Source organism: Erinaceus europaeus, chromosome 18, assembly GCF_950295315.1.
Source record: "Erinaceus europaeus chromosome 18, mEriEur2.1, whole genome shotgun sequence".
Taxonomy (NCBI): Eukaryota; Metazoa; Chordata; class Mammalia; order Eulipotyphla; family Erinaceidae; genus Erinaceus; species Erinaceus europaeus.
Window position 1 is genome coordinate 47,009,332 of NC_080179.1, and position 23,043 is coordinate 47,032,374.

The following is a 23,043-nucleotide window of genomic DNA, read 5'->3' on the forward strand; positions in this document are numbered from 1 at the left end:
TGATTGAAAAGAGAGTTAACATATGAAGCCAAACAATTTGTTGAGCAATCATGGATCCCAAGCTTGGAATAGTGGAGAGGAAGTGTTAGGGAGGTACTCACTGCAAACTCTAGTGTAATCCTGCTTTCAGGTATATATTTTGCAGTAGTTTATGGATACGTGTGCACATAAGCTCTCTCTCACAGAAACTGGTGTATATCTAGGTTATGGGACTTTGTTAGAAAGTGAACTACCTGAGATGAAATTAGAGTGTACTATTAAAGGAAAGGTCTCACCCGAGTAATGAAGCTGAAGGGCTGTCATTCCACACGTGAAGTCTCTGGATACAGTCTGAGGTGAAGCATGTTGAGATGGCAATCGTTGCTTTGGTTAGGTTGTGACCGGCAGATGCAATATTATTTGGTTTGGATTGGGAGATGCATACAGGAAAGTGGGCCCTATCCAAGGGTTCCAGGACTGGGGGAAGTAGGGGCTCTATAGTGAAGATGTGAGGTTCCTGCTGTCTTAGGGTTCAAAAAGACAATCAATAGTTAATATTATCATCACATTATTTGTTAATTGGGTTAACTTTGAAAAGTCCCTTTGTTATGGTTTGCTGTACAGTACCCAGTATCTTGTATATAGCTGTGCTATTGGAAGCTTCTAATCTACTTGGTCTAGGCTTTTGAGAGAGTCCGCATATCAAATACATAGCCTATATATTAAAAAGATTCAGTTTGTCTTTTGAGAAACTTTGAGACATACAATTGATTTCCCCCTCTCATATTAATTAACTACTGATTTATATGTCTACATTTTGCTAGGAGTGTACATAAACACCATTCCCACCACCAAAGGACTGTGACCCATCCCTCCCGCCCACTCCCACCCCCCACTGGCCCAGAAAGCTACATGTCTACCCCTCACCACTGGGTTTTTACTTTGGTGCCCTCCTGGGTTTATTTCTTTATGAGATCTTAGAGATTTATGAACCTGAGGTTTATCTCATCACTTAAGGGAAGTTATTAATTAATGTTTCTATTTATTTACTATTAGAGACAGAGAAATTGCTAGGTAGGAGATAAAGAGGGAAAGAGACAGAGAGACAGCCCTGCTTCACCACTTATGAAGCTTCACCTCTGCAAGTGAGGACCAGGGGCTTGAACCTGGGTCCTTGAACACTATGATGTGTACACTTAACCAGGTGTGCCACCTGGCCCCCTTGCTGAATGTTTCTTCAAATAATTCTGTTCCTTTGTTTCTCTTTCTTCTTCTTGTCACCCTATGATGTGAATATTGTTCTTCTGGATATTGTCTTTTACCTCTCTTATATTATCTAGTTCTCTCAATTTTTTAAGAAAATATTTATTTTTATTATTTATCAATGAGAAAGGAAGGAGAGGAGAGGGGGAATCAGAGCATCACTCTGGCATATGGGACTCTATGCTTGTTTTTATTTTTAATATCCTATTATTTAAAAAATTATTAATGATTTAGTATTGATTTACAAAATTATAAGATAACAAGGGCATAATTCCACACTGCTCCCACCATCAGAGTTCTGTGTCCCCATACCCTCCATCAGAAAATGAAGTAGTTCTTCAAAGGTCTCAGATATGGGTTGACTAATTTTAGATATATCCATTTATTTCTTTTTAAAAAAACATTTTTAATTTAATTTAATTTATTTATTCCCTTTTGCTACCCTTGTTATTTCATTGTTGTCATTGTTGTTGGATAGGACAGAGAGAAATGGAGAGAGGAGGGGAAGACAAAGAAAGGGAGAGAAAGATAGACACCTGCAGACCTGCTTCACCGCTTGTGAAGCGACTCCCCTGCAGGTGGGGAGCCGGGGGCTTGAACCAGGATCTTTATTCTGGACCTTGCACCTCGCACCACCTGCACTTAACCCACTGTGCTACTGCCCGACTCCTATACCCATTTATTTCTATGGTCCTGCTCATCTCTGGCTTATGGGGATTGAACTCTTAACCTTTGGTGTCTCAGGTATGAAAGGCTTTTTGTGTAACTGTTGTGTTGTCTCCTCAGCCAGGTGCTTAGGGATTTATTTTTAATTTAATCATTATTTTCCAAGACCTTAACTCTGTATATGGCTACAACATTCAAAGATACTATAATTAATATTTTAATGTAAAATTTTCAGAAGGGAGGGAATACAATCCAGCTCCTTACAAGTGCAAATCTGATTCAAGCTGCAAGGAAGTGATTTTAGTTCTCCCCGCCTCTGGTACATTCACTTATATTGAAGAGGAGTATCTGTGAATCCCTTCCACATTACTCTGAGAATTCTTACCTATCTCTGAACACTAAGCATGTCACACTTCCTATGTTGATCATAGCTTCCGCTTCTCACAGCTACCTGGTGCCATATGTGAACACACAAACCTAGACACACCAGATCCTTCCACAATGGAGACCGTCTGGATTATAGTGCAAGATCTTAACTTTGCCTGACTTCTTCACTGTTTGATCTTGGGTAATCCACTCATTTTCTTTGAGCTTTAGCCTACCTATCTCCAACATGAACTGTATGACATTAGTACACATTCTATTCTGAGAATTGGATATTGTAAATCAAGACAGAGGAGAGTACATAGGAGATCTTCAATACTTTACAGTTTTCATTAGTTATTTAATATCATGGTGGGGTAGATGGTCTACTCACTGCTATATGTCTGTGATAGTTACTCAGTAAATGTATGTCAAATAAATATTTTATTATGGGGCCAGGCAGTGGTGCACCTAGCTAAGCATACACCTTATAGTGTATGAGGACCTAGTTTCAAGCCCCTCAGCCCCACCTACTGTGGGAAAGCTTCATGAGTGGTGAAGCAGGGCTGCAGATGTCTCTCTGTCTTTTTCGCTTTCTCTCCCCTTCTCCCCTCTCAATTTCACTCTGTCTCTATTCAATAATAAGAAAATTAAAAAAGTTTTTTTTCTGATTTTTTTTTTTTTTTGCCTTTAGGGTTATTGCTGGAGCTCAGTGCCTACACTACAAATCCACTGCTGCTGGAGGCCACTTTTCTCATTGTTGTTGTTGGATAGGTCAGAGAGAAATTGAGAGAGGAGGGGAAGATAGAGAGGAGGAGAGAAAGACAGACACTTTCAGACCTGCTTCACTGCTGGTGAAGCTACCTCCCTGCAGGTGGGGAGCTGGGGGCTCGAACCGGGATCCTTCTGTGCTTCGTACTACGTGTGCTTATCCTGATGCATTGCTGCCAGGCCCCCTAAGCAATGTTTCATTATGATTTTTTTATTTATCTCATTGTAACTATGCATCCTCTTCCTCCTCCTCCTTTTTGCCTTCCCTCTCTTGTTAGAGACAGAGAAGGCAGAGAAGCAGAGTGTCAAAGAGCCCACAGCCCTGAAGCTTTCCTCAATGTGCTGAGTGCTGAGCTTGAACCTGGGTTGTACACATGGCAAAGCAGCCCATTATCTGAACTTTCCAGTCCTTTATTCATTCATTTATGACAAATTATTTCACTTAAATACAGAGAAGGTAGTTTTGTTTATGCCATTTTTTAACCACTATGCTATCTCCCTGCCTCCTCTGCTCACTCCCTCAACCCCCCCCCCCCTTTTTTTAAACCAGAGCTCTCCTCAGTTCCAGCTAATAATGGTGCTGGGATCTCAGAGCCTCAGGTATGAGGACTTTTTTTCTTTTTCTTTTCAGTTTATTACATTTTATAGATGAAAAAAATTGATGATTAGTCATTTAGATTTGTGACCAAGGTCAGACAATTAATGTACAGAGTGGTTCAAACTTGTTCCTTTTCTGTCTCTTCTTTACGACTCTTTTCTTTTCTCTTGTGTCCCTGTCTTCATTCAGTCTCCTTAACTTGTCTTGTAATTAGTACTGTCAGCTCCAAATTCTATATTATGCCTACTTCTTGCTCTAGGACAAAAGAAACCCCTCTTCATTTCCTGTGTTTTTAGCTCATTGTCTTTTTACTGTGCCATTTAGTTATTCATTGGAGGCTGTGATCTGGAATGTGTCAAGGAGACCAGTTTGGCTGGAAGTCTTGAATGTTTTGTGGGCAAAAAAAAAAAAAAAAAAGAAGAAGAAGAAAATTTCCCACTGTGGATAGGAGATTCTGTGAGTAAGGGGAGAACTGCTTTGATGGAATGAACACATGACTTAGAACCACTGCTTTAAATCCGGAGTTGTTAGCACATATTTTCTGGAAATGAACAGCTGATATTTTTGGATCTACAGGTCATACCCAGAACTCTGTCTTGAACACACAAATCTTTTACAGTACAAAAGCAGTCACAGATAATACACAAGTACAAGAGCATGGTGGTTTTAGTATACATTTTTATTTAGAAAAACTGATGATGCATCAACTTTGACCTAATTTCCAACCTTGGCCATGCTTTATGGACAGTTCTGAGTTTAGTCTGCAGCACAATCCTACAAATAGCAGATACTTATTATATGAAATAGACTCAGTATGGACTTTGCACAGGGTCTACATACATGTTTTGGGAAGGGAAGAAGTGGTGAAAGATCAGTCTTGGGGAATCCTTTGGTTCAGCATGTCTCCTGCCTATGTCAGCTCATCTCCATTCCCTCTTCACATGAACCTGCATATTTGGGTAGCTGTTTATGTTATAGGCAAGTCCCTTTGATAGATAGTGTGATCTAGCTGTCATTTCTATTGTGCTTTCTAGCAGCTCATGTCAGTGACGTTATGTGATGTTATTATTTACTGTCACCTGTTAGTCTCCTGCTTCCAGTACTTAAGGAGTTTTCTAGGTAATTTTCTAAGTACTTTAGGTGAAGACAGGCACACAAAGAACAGGAACTTTGGAAGAAGAAAATCCTATGTGCTTTTTCATTTAACAGATAATACTACATTTTTTAGGATTATGGTGACAATGTCACAATGTCAATGACAAGATGCTACTCAAACAGTTGAGATAATATTGAGTATAGTTAATGCTTGCTAAGCATAGTAAAAATATTTATTGTTCTCATTCATGTTCTTTTTCATAATCTTGCCAGTATTTACCAGTACTCATCAGTTCTCACTTTGGCATCTTATCCCAACTCAGGTTTTCACAGCCTTGGGAGATTGATGGTTTGGTTTCCCCAGAGCAAGGATTCAGGGGGGAAAGGATCAAGTGGGGTCATCGCTCTATGCTCCATATCATTCTGTCCTCTGACAACTGAGGGGACACATACACAAACACACACACACACACACACACACACACACACACACACACACACACGTGCATGCACACATGCATGCTTACTTTTAAGATCTTGGCAGTCATCTTGGGGAATCAGCCATCTGTTATGAACAAACTGCCCTGGGCACTTCTCCACACACAGTAATACATTTGATACACCAGAGACACTTTTAAAAAAATGGAAATTAGGTTCCACAGCTCCTTAGTTTAGTTGTCTTAGTGTATATTATTTCTTACCTTTTCCCCTTAATCCTCTTCTCCTCCCTTCCAAGGTTTCAAGTGAAGGGAAAAAAAAATCAGAATATCAGGCTACTGTGAGATTCAAACACACATGCTGGGACTTAGTCTTGTTTTCTGTCTAGAAAGCTATTCATGCAGGCCACCACTGAGGTGCTTCTGATAAATCAATCAAAAAGCCAAGGAGTAGATTAGCTCTTTGCTAGGATCCCATGCACAATGTAAATAACCAACTTCACCTGCGTGTATTAGTCTAGTATGAACTGTATGCTCTTAGGTTATTAGTCACCCAAGTCTACCCCACAAGTCAGATTAAAAAATTTCCCAAAGCTCGCCGCCACCTCCCAGTCTACAGAAAGGGGGCAGATCCCTAACCCCAATATTATCTAACAGTCAACTGTTTTTGACAAATCTAAACATGCTCACATACACTTTTAAGACCTCGGTGGTCATTGTGTAGGCCAATCAACAGCTATAAAGAAGCAGGCATAGGCAATTCACACAAATTGTAGCACTTAAGACTCATCGGAGGCACCTTACACACACATACATACACACACACACACACACACACACACACACACACACACACACACCCCTGGCATGGCAACTGTAAGCCTGCAAGCCTGCCCAAATCATCTTATTAAAATTTGAAATCTAGGGGGCTGGGTGTTGGCATACCTGGTTAATTGCACATAGTACTAAGTGCAAGGACCTGCATAAGGACCTGGGTTTGAGACCTTGCTCCCCACCTGCAGGGGAATGCTTCATAACAGTTAAAGCAGGTCTGCAGGTATGTATTTTTCTCTCTCCCTCCCTATCTCCCCCTCCACTCTCAATTTTTCTCTATCCTACCCAGTAAAATGAAAAAAAAAATGGCTACCAGGAGCAGTGTATTTGTAATGTTGGCACTGAGCCCCAGAGGTAACCTTGGAGGCAAACAAGCAATAAAAAAAATAAATAAAATTACAATCTGTCTTTCCTCATTAGAGCCCTCCCACATTCTCCATGCTCATGTGCTTTACTCCTCCACCTCAGTAGTATAAAAAATACTTTTTACTTACTAACTATAATAGAATGTATGCCATGAGAGAGAGAGAGAAAGAGAGAGAGAGAGAGAGAAATCAGAGCACCGCTGTGGTACACAAGGCACCAGGAATTGACCCAGGATACTCAGGCTTGCAGGTATGTGTTCTTGAGCTATGGCCCCAGTCACTGAGTACTGTTACTTTTAGCAAACTATAAAACGTACTTATTTATTGCATGTGGTCTTCATTGTCATTCATCCCCATTTCAATATAAACTTATTAGGCAAAGGCCTCTATCTGGTTTGTTTGCTCATCTTCTGGTACATTACCTGGCTCAATAAATATTTGTTGAGTAAATGAAGTTTCTAGCATTATCTACAGACACCTTCCAGCAAAGCTCATATTCTAATACACTGTGTTCTGAATACCTATTTAAATGCATACCAGGATTATGCAAACTACAGCTTTAGAGTTAAATCTAGTCTCTCTCTCTCTCTCTCTCTCTCTCTCTCTCGGTAAATAAAGTCTTTTGAAAGATAACATATCTATTTGCTTCTTGTCCATCACTACTGCCAGGCTACAAAGGCAGAGTTGAGAAGTTGTACCAGAAATTGTGTGGTTTCCAAAAACTAAAGTATTTAGTATTTTGCACTTTATAGAAAAAAAAAAAACTGCTGCTCCTTTGATATGGTCCATGGCCATTGACCCATTGTTTTTGATATACAAGCAAAAAAATCCTAGAGATTTCCGGTTTTCTTTTTTCTCTCTCATTCCTCCATGTTCTCACTACAAGATAGAAATAATTTTTTTTCCTAATGAAGTTTCCCATTTCCCTTTTTCCTCAGAATTGAATATAGTCAATATTCAATATATATATATATACAATATTTGATATATTATATATATATATATACATATATATATATAGAGAGAGAGAGAGAAAGAGAGAGAGAAGAGGGTTACAGAGAACCCAGAAGAAAGACAGGTGAGAATAAATAAATATTGTATTAAGTGTTAGATGGAACCCCAGAACCCACTGATGACTTTTTCTGAAACTTGAACCCTTTCTGCTGCTTTTAGCTAAAGAAAAAAAATGTTTTCACTAAAAAAATGCAGGTTTTTAAAATTTTTTATTTTTTAAATCAAAGTTGTGTTACAGAGCAGAGAACTCATCATATCTTGGCAGGCAGGTGCCAAGTGGCCTGCACACTGGAAGCCAGTAGGCCTCTGGCTTGGTGATCTTGTGTGTTTGCTTGCTTTGTGCAGCTGAAATGGAACCTGGGCCCTTGTATATGAAGGCATGTGCTACATCCTCTCTGTGGGATGAATTGCTGAACTCTTACAACACCATCAACAAAATAAAGGGGATAATTAACTGTAATGGTTCTGCAAAAGACTTTCATGTCTAAGGCTCTGAGGTCCGAGGTTCAATCCCCAGCACCAGCATAAACCAGAGCTGAAAAGACCTCTGGTATCCCTCTTTCCCTGTATATATCTCTCTCATTAAAATAAAATAAATTAAAAACACTTGGAGAATTCATGACAAAAAGATGAGAATTTCCCACCTTTCTTAAAAAAAAACAAAAACAAACAAATATCTGGAGCATAGTCCAGTCATCTTGGGGGTCATCGGTGAAGCCATCAGTGAAGGCTTTTCTCTGTGCCCAACCCTGAGCTGAGCCTGATTACCACCACATCGGAAGAAAATTCACTGCTGTGCTGCCTTTCCTTCTTTGTGTCTGTGTCTCTTTCTTTCTAAGGTAAAAAGTTTGCCTGGGGAGGTGAAACCCTGGCCATGATAATAATGATGATGATGATGATACTTTGTAATCTTTTGTGACTCAGAAGAATGATGACCTGGAATTCTTGTCTTTTCTCTAGTGACTTAGGCACAGTACCTTGTTGACATGAACTTGAAAATAAAACCTTTCTCACAAGACAGTGCAAAAAGTGAAGGCTCACATGCCAATGCATGCTGGGAAATTGTGCAGATGCATTCATATCTGCCATTTTTTCCCCTCAGGCTACTAGTTCCTGTGAGAGTTGGGACATTCTGGGAGTGCCTGTTCCGCCATGTTATGCCCTCAGGACATTGTCTATATCCCAGCGATATTTGGAGTGCTTTGGTTACTCCTTCCCCCTCCCATTCTCAGGAGAGTTATCATCCTATCCTGGAGTGCTATAGTTACTCCTCCCCCTTCCCATTCTCCTGAAAGCTACTCCTATAAAAACCCTTCATTTTCCGCACCTCGCTCTCTTGCCAGCGCTTCACTCTAGTGTTCACATGCAGGAAAGGTTACTGCGTGAGGTGGCCATTTTCACTACCTCTACGTGGCCCAACCTGCTTCTCTAGCACACAACTCTGAGGTGCCAGTGCAAATAAAGATTTGTGTTTCCTCTTCGCTCCGGACCCCTCCTCTTTCTCTTCTCGGCGGCCTGCGCTCAACAACAAATGCACACCTTATTAGCTAGCTACATAGAATCCTAATAATCCCTTGACAACATGGATAATGTCATCACTCCTCTTATTTATTTATTTATTTAGTTTCTGTAGTCATAGAGGCTTCAGTGCAGCCAGACTTGCTGGAAGCTGAGCCCATTTCCATAGGAGGAACCCAAGGCACAGACAAGGTAAAAGGTGGAAGCCAGCATGTGAAGGTGCCTTTGTTATGCCACTCCACATCCCAGGTGCTGTAAAATCAACAGGTGAAATGTGTCCTGGACCCTTGCATCTCCAGAGCCTTGCACCACTAGGGAGAGATAGAAACAGGCTGGGGGTATGGATCCACCTGTCAACGCCCAAGTTCAGTGGAGAAGTAGCTACAGAAGCCAGAACTTCTATCTTCTGCACCCCTGAAACAACCTTGATCCATGCTCCTAGCAGGGGAGAAGTGATAGGATGAGGATAAGAGGACTCTGCACTCCAGCTCCATCAGCACCCAGAGAGAAAGAAGGAAAAGGAGAGGGATTTATGGAGGTTATGATGTCATGAGTGGCTTAGAGGGGAAGAGAGGATTGAATCAGAAAAAGAAGGGGCCACTATGTATAAATGTGGACAGATAGATAGTTGTACAGAAGATGGTTGGCCCATGTCTACTACTTTAGGGGAACTGTGGTGGATTGCAGTGGGGAGAGTGAAGATTCAGAACTCTGGTGGTGTGGATTCAAATACCTGTTGACATGCATCATATAATTCTGTCTTTTTTTTTTTTAATTATTATTTATTTTATTTTGTTGCACTTTTTAAAAATTGTTGTTGTAGTTACTGTTGTTGATGTCGTCATTGTTGGATAGGATAGAAAGAAATGTAGAGAGGAAGGAAAGACAGAGGGGGGAGAGAAAGATACCTGCAGACCTGCTTCACCGCCTGTAAAGCAACTCCCCTGCAGGTGGGGAGCAGGGGTCTCAAACCAAGTCTTTAAGCTGCTGTGCTACTGCCTGCCCCCGTAATTCTGTCTTTTTTTTTTTCCTTACCAGAGCATTACTCAGCTCTGGTTTATGGTGGTGCGGGGGATGGAACCTGGGACTTTGGAGCCTCAGGTATTAGAGTCTCTTTGCATAACCATTATGCTATCTACTCCTGCCCTTAACATGTAATTCTGTAATAAATAAATACATAGATAAAATAAAAAAAATAAAACCAGCAGGTGAGCCCACGATCTCCACTCTGAGCCAGGCTGAGTAGGTGTGTCCCTCCCAGCAAGCTATTTCTCCGTCCAGTGTTGCCACATTGGAAGCCAGAGCTCCAGCTCTTCGCTCCCGCCAAACTGGGAGGTGGCCTGGAGCTTTTATAGGAGGCGGGGTCTTGCAGTTGTCGCTATAGTCTGGTGGCTTCAAGGCACCTACATTGAAAATCACCTAGTCTGTCCCACCCCTCTGCCAGTAAGCTCTCGCGAGACTTCCATTTCTGTCCTTTTTACTTCTCTGAGCAGCTTGGTGGCAGTCAGGTAAAAAGGACATTGCAAAAGGTGTTTAATTATTTTTTAATTATCTTTATTTTACTTATTGAGTAGAGTTAGCCAGAAATCTAGAGGGAAGGGGTGATAGAGGGAAAGATAGACACCTGCCACACTGCTTCAACACTCGCAGAGCTTTCCTCCTGCAGGTGGGGGCCTGGGAGCTCGAACCTGGGTCCTTGAGCATTGTCACATGTGTGCTCAACCAGATGCGCCACCACCCGGTCCTAAAAGGTGGTTTAAAAAAGGGAACCAAAGGTGGCTGAACATATTAGAAGGAAGAGGTATGATGTGATAAGCGCCAGCAATGTGTAATATAAGGAATGTTGGGAAAACACCAGTAGGAAGAACTCTGGGAACCTAATCGCAAGTTTCGGATGCAAGCCTTGCTGATCTGCATAACAATGCCCTTGCTTTTATAAATCTTGAGCTAGTTACTAAGGATGTTCCAGGAGTACAACACTTTCATGCCTGAGGCTCTGCTGTCCCAAGTTCTATCCCCAGCCCCACCATAAGTCAGAGCTGAGTAGTGCTCTGGGAAAAAAAAAAAAAAAAGACTAAGGATGTTCAGGTTAAAACAAATTAATGGACAAACAAACGAAAAGCAACTGCCTAATTTTGATGATGAAATGTACTCCAAGGTAAGAAAAAGTGTCAGACTTCTGATGATGGTTATCTATTTTGTGTATTCTGGGTGAGGGTTATTTAAAACAAGCAAAAAGTAAAAATAAAAAAAATTAAAGCACAACAGTCACATTTGAAAGAGTTGTTCAATACCAAGCCCACCAAATTAAACAAACAAACAAACAAAAAACTAAAATGGAAGACATGACCCAAGAGTTGCAGACGACTTAAAAGAGGCAAATAATAAATTGATTCCAGACCATACTTGGGGGGAATATAGAAAACAGCCGTCCAATCAGGAAACGGGCTTCAGGATGACTTTGTTGGACGAGTAGATATGTCGAAGCAGCTCACGTTTAAAAGGGAAAACTCACGGGACTTCATGGTGAAAGTAGTAGTTCCCGAGAAGCTACTGGATGGAAGACAGGTGATAATGTTGAAAGAGCTGACGGATATGAGCTACCAATTCAAGAATCTGTTTACAACTCAGACTTTTAAAAGTGGGAGAAATGCTTATTTGTTGAAGAAAGTTGAGAGAATGCCGTTCACCTTGGACTTATCTGATGAGTTTTATCTGGTTCTTGTATGTGACTTGGTTGGAAAGAAAGAACTTAAGAGGACCTCAAACTTGGACTAGAGTGTGTGGAAATGCCTCTGTTCTCTGCTGTATGGTTTGGGTGTGCTGATGAAAGCCCGAGCCCTGCATAATTGATGAAGAGCTACTATCCGAAGAAGCAGTCAGATGAGGACAATGGGACATGGGACAGCAACGACTGCAGAAGGAACAAGAGGATCCAGCCCCACAGTGTCACCCGGAATTATTGCAGGTAATCTGTTTTGTCACCCAGTGTTCATTTTTGTCAAATTACAAGGGATATATGGAAAAGCCAAGTAGAGTGAGAAATTATGTTGCAGGGAGGTGTATGAATAAACAAAGACAACATAAATGAGAACAGAAGCTATTTATTCTGAGCTTGCTATATAGCAAAAGAGTTAGCCAAGATCTTGAGTTTGGAAGAGAACCAAACACAGTTTTTGAAATGGAAAAATAAAAGGGGTGGAAGGATTGGAGAAGGGAGAGAAGCCTCAAGTATGTCTTGATTGCAGGTTGACGGTGTAGGGAAGCTGCGAAGCTGCGGGTGAGTTAGCTTCTAGTGGTGGTTTGCTTATGTGATAGGGACAATTTGCCTCGCTCTGGTTGTCTTTAAGTTGGAAGCAGTGGCAGAATGTAGGGATTAAAAAAAAAAATTTTTTTTTGTTAATATTTTATTTTATTTATTCCCTGTTGTTGCCCTTGTTGTTTTATTGTTGTAGTTATTATTGTTGTTGTCATTGTTGGATAGGACAGAGAGAAATGGAGAGAGGAGGGGGAGACAGAGAGGAGGAGAGAAAGATAGACACCTGCAGACCAGCTTCACCACCTGTGAAGCGACTCCCCGGCAGGTGGGGAGCCGGGGTTCAAACCGGGTTCCTTATGCCGGTCCTTGTGCTTTACGCCACCTGCGCTTAACCCGCTGTGCTACAGCCCGACTCCCAGAATGTAGGGATTTTAACAGCCTGTGTGGTTGCTACAAAGGTTACTGGTCAGAGTTCTGTTGTCGAGTATGTTCTGTCAACCGTCTCTTTAAATATTCTCAGAGAAAAAGGAAAACAAATTTGTAGATGTTCTTTCTTTTGAGTAAATGCACAGAAGCAAAAGGGAAAGGTCAAAGGAGAGATGGAGAAAAAGAATGATTAAGGATAAAGATAGTATTTACTTTCATACCTCTTATTAGATAATTGATATTACTTGGTTGGACAAGAAAGCAGAACTGGAATCTAAGATACATGCAGGTTATTATGTTGATATGGTGAAATTAGCTCATTTGGATAGTGTGCTGCTTAGCAGTGTACCACACCCAGGTTTGAAACTGGTCCCCAACTAGAAGCTACCATCTCCTAAATTCACTAAAAAGAAAAAAACCTTTAAAAAATTTATTATTGGATAGAGACAGAGAAATTGAGAGGGGAGAGACAGATAGGGAAAGAGACAGAGAGACACCTTGAGCCCTGCTTCACCACTTGTGAAGTTTTCTCGCTGTAGGTGGGGACCAGGGCTTGAACCTGGGTCCTTGTGCACTACAGTGTGTGCACCATTGCCTGACACCAGGAAGCTACTGTCTACTTCACTCCCTCTCTGCCTTTCTACACTTTTGTCTCTGTAAAAAAAAAAAAAAAAAATTCACAAGTGTGTCCCTTTAGCCTGTGTTTTGTTAGTTTGCTTGCTTTTTTACATCCACAAATTGAAATAAGACTTTTACTAAGTTGTTTCTCCTTTTCTAGCTTGGCATTTTGATTAAAGGGCCACGAATCTTCACATGCTCTGTAAAGTATTCAGGAGGCTGAGGGAACCCATAAGCCAATATAAAGTCCAATTAGATAGATTGATAAGAACCACCTCCTAGCAATGTGTTCTATCACCTCCTAGAGTACTCTGCTTCTTGAAGGTTTGTTGACATTTCATTATCCACTGTTCAAGGTAAGGTTATAACTCAGCTATTCTAATTCTCACTAACCAAGACTTCAGTACACAAAATATTTCACCTTAAGTGTCCCACCTTCTACTTGTAGGAAAGGGAATATAAATTATCTTTCTATTTCTAATTTTGAAGTAGAATAGATTTTGCTTGTTCTGCACCATCTTTCTTGAAGCTCTGCTGTCAATAATAAATAATGTATGTGAGATACAATTATAGAAATTTACACAAAGGCAGGGTTTAAAGCAGGCTAATTTTTATGGTTTCCTACTCATAAAATGGACTAATTTATTGCAATTTCCTGCTCATGCAAAACCTTTTTAAAAAATCAACTTGTCTTTGAAGCTGAACATGCACAGTGTTTTTTTCCTCCCATTTACAACAGCGATGAGCTTCTAAATGCTGATTGATATTTCATGAGAAATCTGGCTTTTTCTTCCCTCACCTGCTGATGAAAGAAAATCCATTGCAAATTGCTCAAGTAAAATTCCTCATTATCCTTTGTTACCCAGATCCTGGAAATAAAAACGAAGTTCTGTATTAGCACATGTGAAAATCATGGATGCTATATAAATGTTTGTTGAGTAGCCTAGCGTATATGGGCTTGAATATAAATATCTATCAAGGTTCAGCCTCTTAGTTGGTTAGGATTCTGAATCACTGTTGTTTTAAGTCTCTAGCTAGCTTCATCTCTTCTTAACCTTATCTCCTTGGGGGGAGTGGGGAGGATCCTTATTTGTTGTACAGGAAAATCGGGACCTGGCCTCAGAGTCAGGAGGGCAGTGTTTTGGACTTGCCCCTGCCAATAATAGACATGTGGTTGCTGGCAGTCCTTGACCTTTTTGGACTGTTGTTTACTCACTTGCTAAATGAGAGATCTGCATTAAATAACCCAGAGGACTTTCTTAAGGGCAGCATTCCATGACTGTAAAATATGTGATTGACTGGCTAGCAACTGACTTTCCTTCTATTAAAAAAAAAAAAAAAATCCGAGTGCCGGGCAGTAGTGCAACAGGTTAAGCGCACATAGTGCAAAGCACAAGGATCTTGGTTGGTTAGAGCTCCTGGTTCCCCACCTGCGGGGTGGGGTGGGTCACTTCACAAGAGGGGAAGCAGGTCTGCAGGTGTCTCTGTCTTTTTCTCTGCCTCTCTTTCTTCCCCTCCTTTTCCAATTTCTTTCTGTCCTGTCCAACAACAACAATAAAATGGGAAAAGTGGTCGCTAGGAGCAGTGGATTCGTAGTGCGGGCACGGAACCCCAGTGATAACCATGGATAGGGGGAAAAAGCCATTAGGTACTTTTTTGTAAAGTAGTGAATGGACAAGTAAAAAATAAATACTTGAAAGACAACATGCATATGGAAGAGAAGGTGAATAGAAAAGTAAGAGTGATAATTAGCATCAGTGTGGAGGATGTTTTCATCTGTGTAGCTGCTAGAAAATGTCACAGAAACAGCATGTTGGGAGGAGCAAAGGAAACACTATCTTCTTACCCACTAAGTCATTCATTTGCTTATCCACTCCATCACGGATCTGTTCATTCAGCTGTTGTTAGCACACTATGAGACAGACATTCTTTTAAATGATAGGCACATGTATTGCATAATACAGGTCACGCTCATTCATCAATGGGGAATCCATTTTAGTGAGGAGTGACAATGAGGACATAAAGGAAAAAAATTAGATAGTAAAATTCTTAGAGATTGACAGTACTGTGAAGCAAATAAAACAGAGAATTAAAAAAAAATTTATATATGAAAAGGAAACATTGACAAAACTATAGGGTAAGAGGGGTACAACTTCACACAGTTCCCACCACCAGACCTCAATATCCCATTCCCTCCCCTGATGGCTTTCCTATTCTTTAACCCTTTGGGAGTATGGACCCAGGGTCATTGTGGGATGCATAAGGTGGAAGGTCTGGCTTCTGTAATTGCTTCCCCACTGAACATGGGCATTGACAGGTCAATCCATACTCCCAGCCTGCCTCTTTCCCTAGTGGGGAAGGGATCTGGGGAAGCGGGAGCTCTAAGGCACATTGGTGTGGTTGTCTGTCTGGGGAAGTCTGGTCAGCATCCTGCTAGCATCTGGAACCTGGTGGCTGAAAAGAGAGTTAACATACAAAGTCAAACAAATTGTTGACCAATCATGGATGTAAAGGCTGGAATAGTGCAGACGAAGAGTTGAGGGGGAGTCTCTGTTTTGTAGATAGCTATTAGGCCTATTTTAGTTATATTTCAAAGGGCCTGTGGCTATACTAGTGTTTTTTTTTTTTTTTTGCCTGAGCCTGAAATCTGATATGCAGGTGGATCCTAATTATTGTCTGGGGAGATGATGCCATGGCTGGGAAAAGGGCTAGAAAGCTGGATCAGGGAAGAGAGTAGCTCCCTAATATGGGAAAGTATGTAAGCCCCATCGATTTGATGTGATCTGGGGCCCATAATTATCTTAGGAGCCTGTGTGACCTAAAACAGAGAATATTTTTATTTGCTTTATTTGTATAGGATCCAGGGAGAGCAAGGTGCATGAAGAGGTTACAGATTAGATAGGCACTCAAAAACCAGGGTAGGAAGAGTTTCAAGCAAAGATAGTAACAAATACTTAGACTCTAGAAAAGGAAAATGCTTGTGATTTCCAAGGAAATGAAAAAAAAAAAAAAAAAACAAAAAAACAAAAAAACCCATGGTGACCAGTGGTCAGAAGGAAGAATTTTTTTCTTTAAAATTTTTTTTTTTGTACTTTATTGGGGGATTAATGTTTTACAGCTGACAGTAAATACAATAGTTTGTACATGCATAACATTTCTCAGTTTTCCACATTACAATACAACCCTCACTAGGTCCTCTGTCATCCTTTTTCAGGACCTGTACTCCCCCCCCACCCCAGAGTCTTTTACTTTGGTGCAATATCTTTTTTTCTTTCCTCTCCTCTCCTCTCCTCTCCTCTTCTGTCCTCTCCTCTCCTCTCCTCTCCTCTCCTCTCCTCTCCTCTCCTCTCCTCTCCTCTCCTCTCCTCTTCTTTCCTCCTTTCTATTTTTTTTTCTTTATCTTTTTGCCTCCAGGGTTATTGCTGTGGCTTGGTGCTGGTGCTAAGAATCTACCACTCTCAGTGGCCATTCCCCCCCCCCCCCTTTTCCATTTTATTAGACAGGACAGAGAGAAATTGAGAGGGGAGGGGGATACAGGGAGGAGGAGGAGGAGAGAGATAGAAACCTTCAGACCAGCTTCACCACTTGTCAAGTGTCCCTGCTGTAGGCAGGGAGTCCTTGCACAGGGTGATATGTGCACTCTACCAGCTTCACCACTGGCTGTCAGAAAAAATGATTTTTTTAAGTGAGACCTTTGGAAGACCCAGGATCAAGTTGGATAGGCAAGGATTTATAGGCAATGGTAAAACATTTGAATTATTTTTTGTGTTTCTAAAATTGGTGGCATTTAAGTGCAAGTGTCACAGATAGAATGTCTTAGCAAATAACAGCAGTAGCAGTGGTGGTGGTGGTAGTCATAACAGTAATTTTTGTTTTGTGTAATTAAGAACTTCACATACACTGTTTCTGGGCTGTCCCCCCCCCCCCCCGACTAAAATGGAGTATAGAGAAAGTAGACACTGTACCTGTACTTTCTCTGACACCGGGTCTGGGCAGTAGTGCACCAGGTTGAGTTCACACATAATCATACACAAAGACTCAGATTTGAGCCCTTGGTCCCTGCCTGCAGAAGGGGAGAATTAAGAGTGAATCCACTGCTCCTGTGGCCATTTTTTTTTTTTTTTTTGGATAGGACAGAGAGAAATTGAGAGAGGAAGGGAAGACAGAGAAGGGGAGAGATAGATAGACTCCTGCAGACCTGCTTCACCACTTGCAAAGTGACCTCCTTGCAAGTGGGGAGCCAGGGGTTGGAACCAGGATCTTTGCATGGGTCCTTGTGCTTCATACAGTGTGCAGTTAACCCGTGCACCACCACTGGCCAGCCCCCTGAAAGCCTTTTTGTAAAATTATGCTATCTCCCCAACTCAAGATCAAATCAATCTTTACTCATAACTTCCATCATAGTTGGGATGAAAATAATTCATTTTGTCTTCTGTTAAGTTTAATAATTAAATGCCTATCTATCCCAATGAATTGACAGCTCTTTGGGGAGAAGAAAAATCTCTACTAGAGACTTCATCTTTGTGTATACTAGTTATAATAGTACTTTGCAAATAGTAAACACATGTGCACAGTATGTGTTGAACTAATAGGATGCTATCTATTTTTATTGAAGTTGACAGAGTTTGGAAATTTCCTGAGTCTATGGTGTTTACTGTTCTTTTCATTCTTTTCTGGCCTTCACCTCTTACTGACTTAGTTCATTAACTTAAGTGTATGATAGCTTTTGCCATGCCTCAACAGACCTATTCCATACCTATACTTCCAACCCTTATTATAGTTTGGCAATGGCTCTAATTCTAGCCCTCAACACAGTCTCTGTCCAGCAGTTTCTTACAATTCTGTGTGAGCTGCAGTTTCAAATCATACCCTTGATACTCATTCAGTAAAGATGTGAGGAAAAGGCTATTATGTAGCAAAGTCTGAACTAGCATTGGGGATCAAATAATAAGAATAGAAACTGACCTTGCAAGTACCACCTGTAATTTGCAGAACATCTGAGTATTGGTTTTAGCTTCTGATAAGATAGCAGACTCAGGTTAACATTTTAATTCCTGTATGATTTGCTCAGCTTACTGTTTTCTGGATACAAGAAGGTAATTGTGAATCTTGAATGATTAGTCCCTTGAATGATGTTTTGTTGCATTTAAAATTTGATGTTAACATACATCTGATGTTGTATAGGCACAGATTTCTTTTGTCTTTCTTTCTGCTTTTGTTTGAGATAGTTTTGCAGTTTTGTTTTTCTGCCATCCAAGAATATCTTATCCTAAAGTAGAAAGATTACACATTAGGGTGAGAGATGCTTCCTCTAAATATGGAATAGTTGCAAAGCAATCATAATAATGAAATGGATTGTGGGCGTAATGTGCCTGTGTTTTCTCATTATGGCATATTTTGCTGTGATGTTCTTTTAATGAATGTAGCACTTGTATGTATTAGAAATGATATAAGTGACCATTATAGAAATATTATCTGTCTCCCATGACAATATTGGGGACTTTTTTTTTTAATTGGAAAAGGTACTATCGTTTGTGTGTTAAATTTTAAGTGGATATTTTCATTTAAATATCTAAGTAATAAAAATTTAACAGACCACTTCCTTCTCTTTTATTTTTCTGTTAGTTCTCATTTACTCTGAGGTCTTTGAAATTCCCAATTATATAAAGCTCAGTTCTACATCTTCTGATTAGCCAATGCTATGGAGAGACTGAAAAACTCAGTTCTGCTGAGGGGGTGGAAACTTGTATATAGCCAAACCTTCCTTTATAATATTCCCCACTGAGCTGTATAGAGAGTAGTTACCAATTGTGCATTTGTTTGTGACCATTGAAATTTCTAGCTCTCTATTAAATAATTAAATTAAATTACCAGAGTGTCTGTAGCTCCAGGGAGTTTGAGCATTTGATCTAGATTACATAGTTACCTATTTTTTTTAAAACCCCATTTTCAAAGTTGCCTTCTTTCCTGAGTGGTTCCTTACTTCTAGCCAGTTTCGAACACTTAGGTTTTAATTGTGTTATAATTGATTCTCGTGTATATTACAGTTTATAAGATGTGCTATTTTGGGCAAATTATATAATTGTCGTTGGCTTCTGTTTCCTGATATGCAAAGTGGGAGTAATGCTGACTTTGATGAGTTCTCTAAGGGAGCAGACAGACACCCTTCTCTCCTTTGTGTAACATTCACACCTTCAGAGAAATGAAGTGCAGTCCAAGCCTTTTCCTCCCCCCCATGCCTGTCCTTTGCCAAAGAGCTCATGTATTGTCTGCTATATAACTTTGCATCTACTTGCTGTCACCAACAGACTAGATGCTATTGTTGAAAACTCACCTTTACTACATAGTACTCCACTTCTTAGTAGAGTTACAGTGTAACTTTCTATTTTTATTTTTTGCCACCATGCTTTCTGTTGGGGGTTGGTACTGGTATTAAGGATCCACTGCTCCACTGCTGCTCCTGGTGGCCATTTTTTTCCTTTCTAACTTTTATTACATAGGATAGAGAGAAATTGAAAGAGGATGGGGAGATAGAGGGAAAGAAAGCTATACACCTGCAGACCTGCTTCACTGCTTGTGAAACATCTCCCCCTGCAGGTGGGTAACCAGGGACTCAAACCCTGGTCCTTGTGATTGGTAATATGTGTGCTTAACTGGGTGTACCTCTGCCCAGCCCCCTCTGTGTTCCCCTCTGAACACTTACAATTCTAGGACTTAATAGTGAAAAGTTTATAAAAGTAATTTACTGGTTAAGGTCAAGGTTGAGAAAGAGAAAATGATGCATTCAGATTAGTATAAACAGTACTTTCCAGAGCTGTATCCTCTCTCATAATCCCCAGACTGAGGCTGGCATCTTTGGTGTGCTGTTAGTGCTATGCCTATAGTCCACTCAACCTGTAGACTTTTAGTCTGTGCAATGTAGTGACTGACTGGTGCCTTTGTGACAGGCTTTTCATCCTATTTGAGATAGTGGCTGGTGACTTTATTATTATTTTTCTGTCTTTTCTCACCAAATAAATGATGACCACCCCTGTTGACATAGTATCTTTTTGTAATGTGCTTGGCTTGACAAACAGAAGCAGGTTTCTTTGTTGAGTATTAATTTAATTTGGTTTTCAGACACTCACTTCTCTTATTTATTGTACAAAAAAGTGTTCTAAGTAATATCCTACAAAGTGTAGGGAGGTTGTGGGGATGTGGTGGAGCCTGGCAGGGCTTGAACTGAGAGGTGAGTCCCTCCTGGTAAGTCTCTCTCTCTATGGAGGGGCTGAGCAAAAGGGGGGACACATGAACCTCAAAAGGTTGGTGGCCATTTTAAGTCTTCCCTGCCTCACAAAAACATCCTGCATCTCCCCACCTCCTTAATGTTGTTAAACATTAAGCCTGCTCCACCTTACATTCCCTGATACTATGGCCCTTTATTATCTACATATCAATCTTCTGCTTTGTCTTACAAATGACTAAAGGTCTCCTTCCTAATATCCCGCAGGGTATTTCTAATCCTACCAGTTGAACTCCTAGCAACAGTTGCTGGGGAGGTTCATACCATTCCTGGGCCCTTTTGACTTTCTCTGCCCCTTTCCTAACCATGTATGGTACTGTCAAGGCACTTCCGTTTCTGTCTTGTCTCTTACGTGGCCTGAGCTGGAGGAGGGCGGGTGTGCAGACCAAGAGGCTGACACCGGCCATTTCGGTTTGTGCCACGTGTCTGGACCAGGTGTGCTACCGCCCGACTCCAGGGCGTTCGAATGAATAAAGATTTGAATTGTCCTGCCGCCACTCCTGGGTCATATCTCTCTCTCTCTCTCTCTCTTGCAATGCTAGCCTGACAACAAAGTATATTTCATAGTAATTTGAGTTACATACTTATAGGCATGAATACTTGAGTTTTTTTTTTTTTAAGAAGTAAGTATTTAGCACTGTAGCATTGCTTCTATAGTTAAAGCCTAAAAATTTCTGGAATACTGACAATGTCAAGACTTCAGTCAGTTCTAACACTGGATCTTATAAAAAATAGAATGATTTGCACTTTAAAAAATTTTCCTGAACATTTAGTTGCATGCCTGAAAACTCCAGACTCTAGGATTGTGTTCATGGTAGATAGCGAAACAAGTCCTAGAGCCCTTATTTAACTTAACTTTTGAAAACATTTGCTGTACAATGCTAAAATAATTTATTTGAATTTATAGGAGCTTATCATATATTATGCCAGCACTATAAATCCACTGCTCCTGGTGGCCATTTTTTCCATTTTTTTGTTGGATAGTACTGAGAGAAATTGAGAAAGGAGGGGAAGACGGATGGGGGAAGAGAAAGATAGACACCTGCAGACCTGCTTCACTGCCTGTGAAGCGACCCCCCCCTTCAGGTGGGGAGCCAGGGACTTGAACTGAGGTCCTTGTGTGGGTGCTTAAGCTTCATACCGTGTGTGCTTAACCCAGTGTGCCCCTGCCCAGCTCCCACTTTTTTCCATTTTATTGGATAGCACAGAGAGAAATTGAGAGAGGAGGGCGAGATAAAGCAGCAGAGAGAAATATAGTCACCTGAGGATCTGCTTTGCTGCTTGTGAAGCATCCCCCCCTGTAAGTGAGGAGCTAGGGGATTGAACCCAAGTCCTTGAGCTCAGTACTATGTGTGCTTAACCCCGTGTGCCACCATCCAGCCCCGATATTCCATCTCTATTTCCTACAGCCAAACACGCATGGACAGGGTTATTGCATGAAGAAGGGAGTTATTTTTACTGTTTCATGAGAGTTTTGTAAGCCTGCCAGTTCCCCTTTCAATTATGTTAGAAAATCATTCTCCTTTATACACTTAGTTGTTAGACTTGAGCCCCAGACAGTAGATTCCATAACGAAAGACTATTACTTTGCTTCATTTCCCAACCTAGTTCTCCTACCCACTTGTCTGTTATTGGGCACTTGGCTTGTTTCCAAATCTTGATTGTTGTAAACAGTGCTGCAGTGAACATACTCATCTTTGGCCATCTATAGCTGTCATGCTTTTGGTCTTAGTGTATTCACCTCTTTGTTCTTTCCTATAATTAACTTTTGCTTCTAAGTGCAAATATGGATTTCACAGATGAAGAAACTGAAATTCAGAGATTGAATTACTGATCTGACCTTACATGTGTGTGTGTGTGTGTGTGTGTATAATTTTTATTGCCACCAGGTTTATCATTAGAGCTTGGTGCCTGCAAGTAGTTCACTGCTTCTGGCAAACATTTCCCCCCCCCTCTTTTCTATTTCTTTATTTGATAGGACAGAGATAAATTGAGGGGGGGAGATATTGCTTCACCACTTATGAAGCTTCCCCCTTGCAGGTGGGGAGTGGGGGCTCAACCCAGATGCTAGAGCATGGACTAGGTGTGTCACCCAGCTTTAAGGTCTGCAAGGCACTTAGATCAAAAGAGATGGATAAGCCACTTAAAGATGAACATGCTCCTCTCAGAATTGATCAAGCATGGGGCCGGGCAGTGGCGCACCTGGTTGAACAAGGACCCAGGTTTGAGTCCCCGGTCCTTACCTGTGCGGGGGGCGGGGAGGGGGGTCACTTCACAAACAGTGAAGCAGGTCTGCAAGTGTCTCTGTCTCCCTCTCTATTTCCCCCTCCACCCTCAATTTCTCTGTCCTGTCAAAACAAGATAAAACAGAACAAACAACAACAAAAACCCCAGGTGTGTCATCACCCTGCCTCTATAAAGATATTGTTATTAAGGAAGTGTTGATTTACAAGTCTGTTTCTGACTCAGGGATACCTCCTAAAAGTATGTGCTTGGGGCCGGGTGGTGGTGCACCTGGTTTAGCGCACTTGTTACAGTGCGCAAGGACCTGGGTT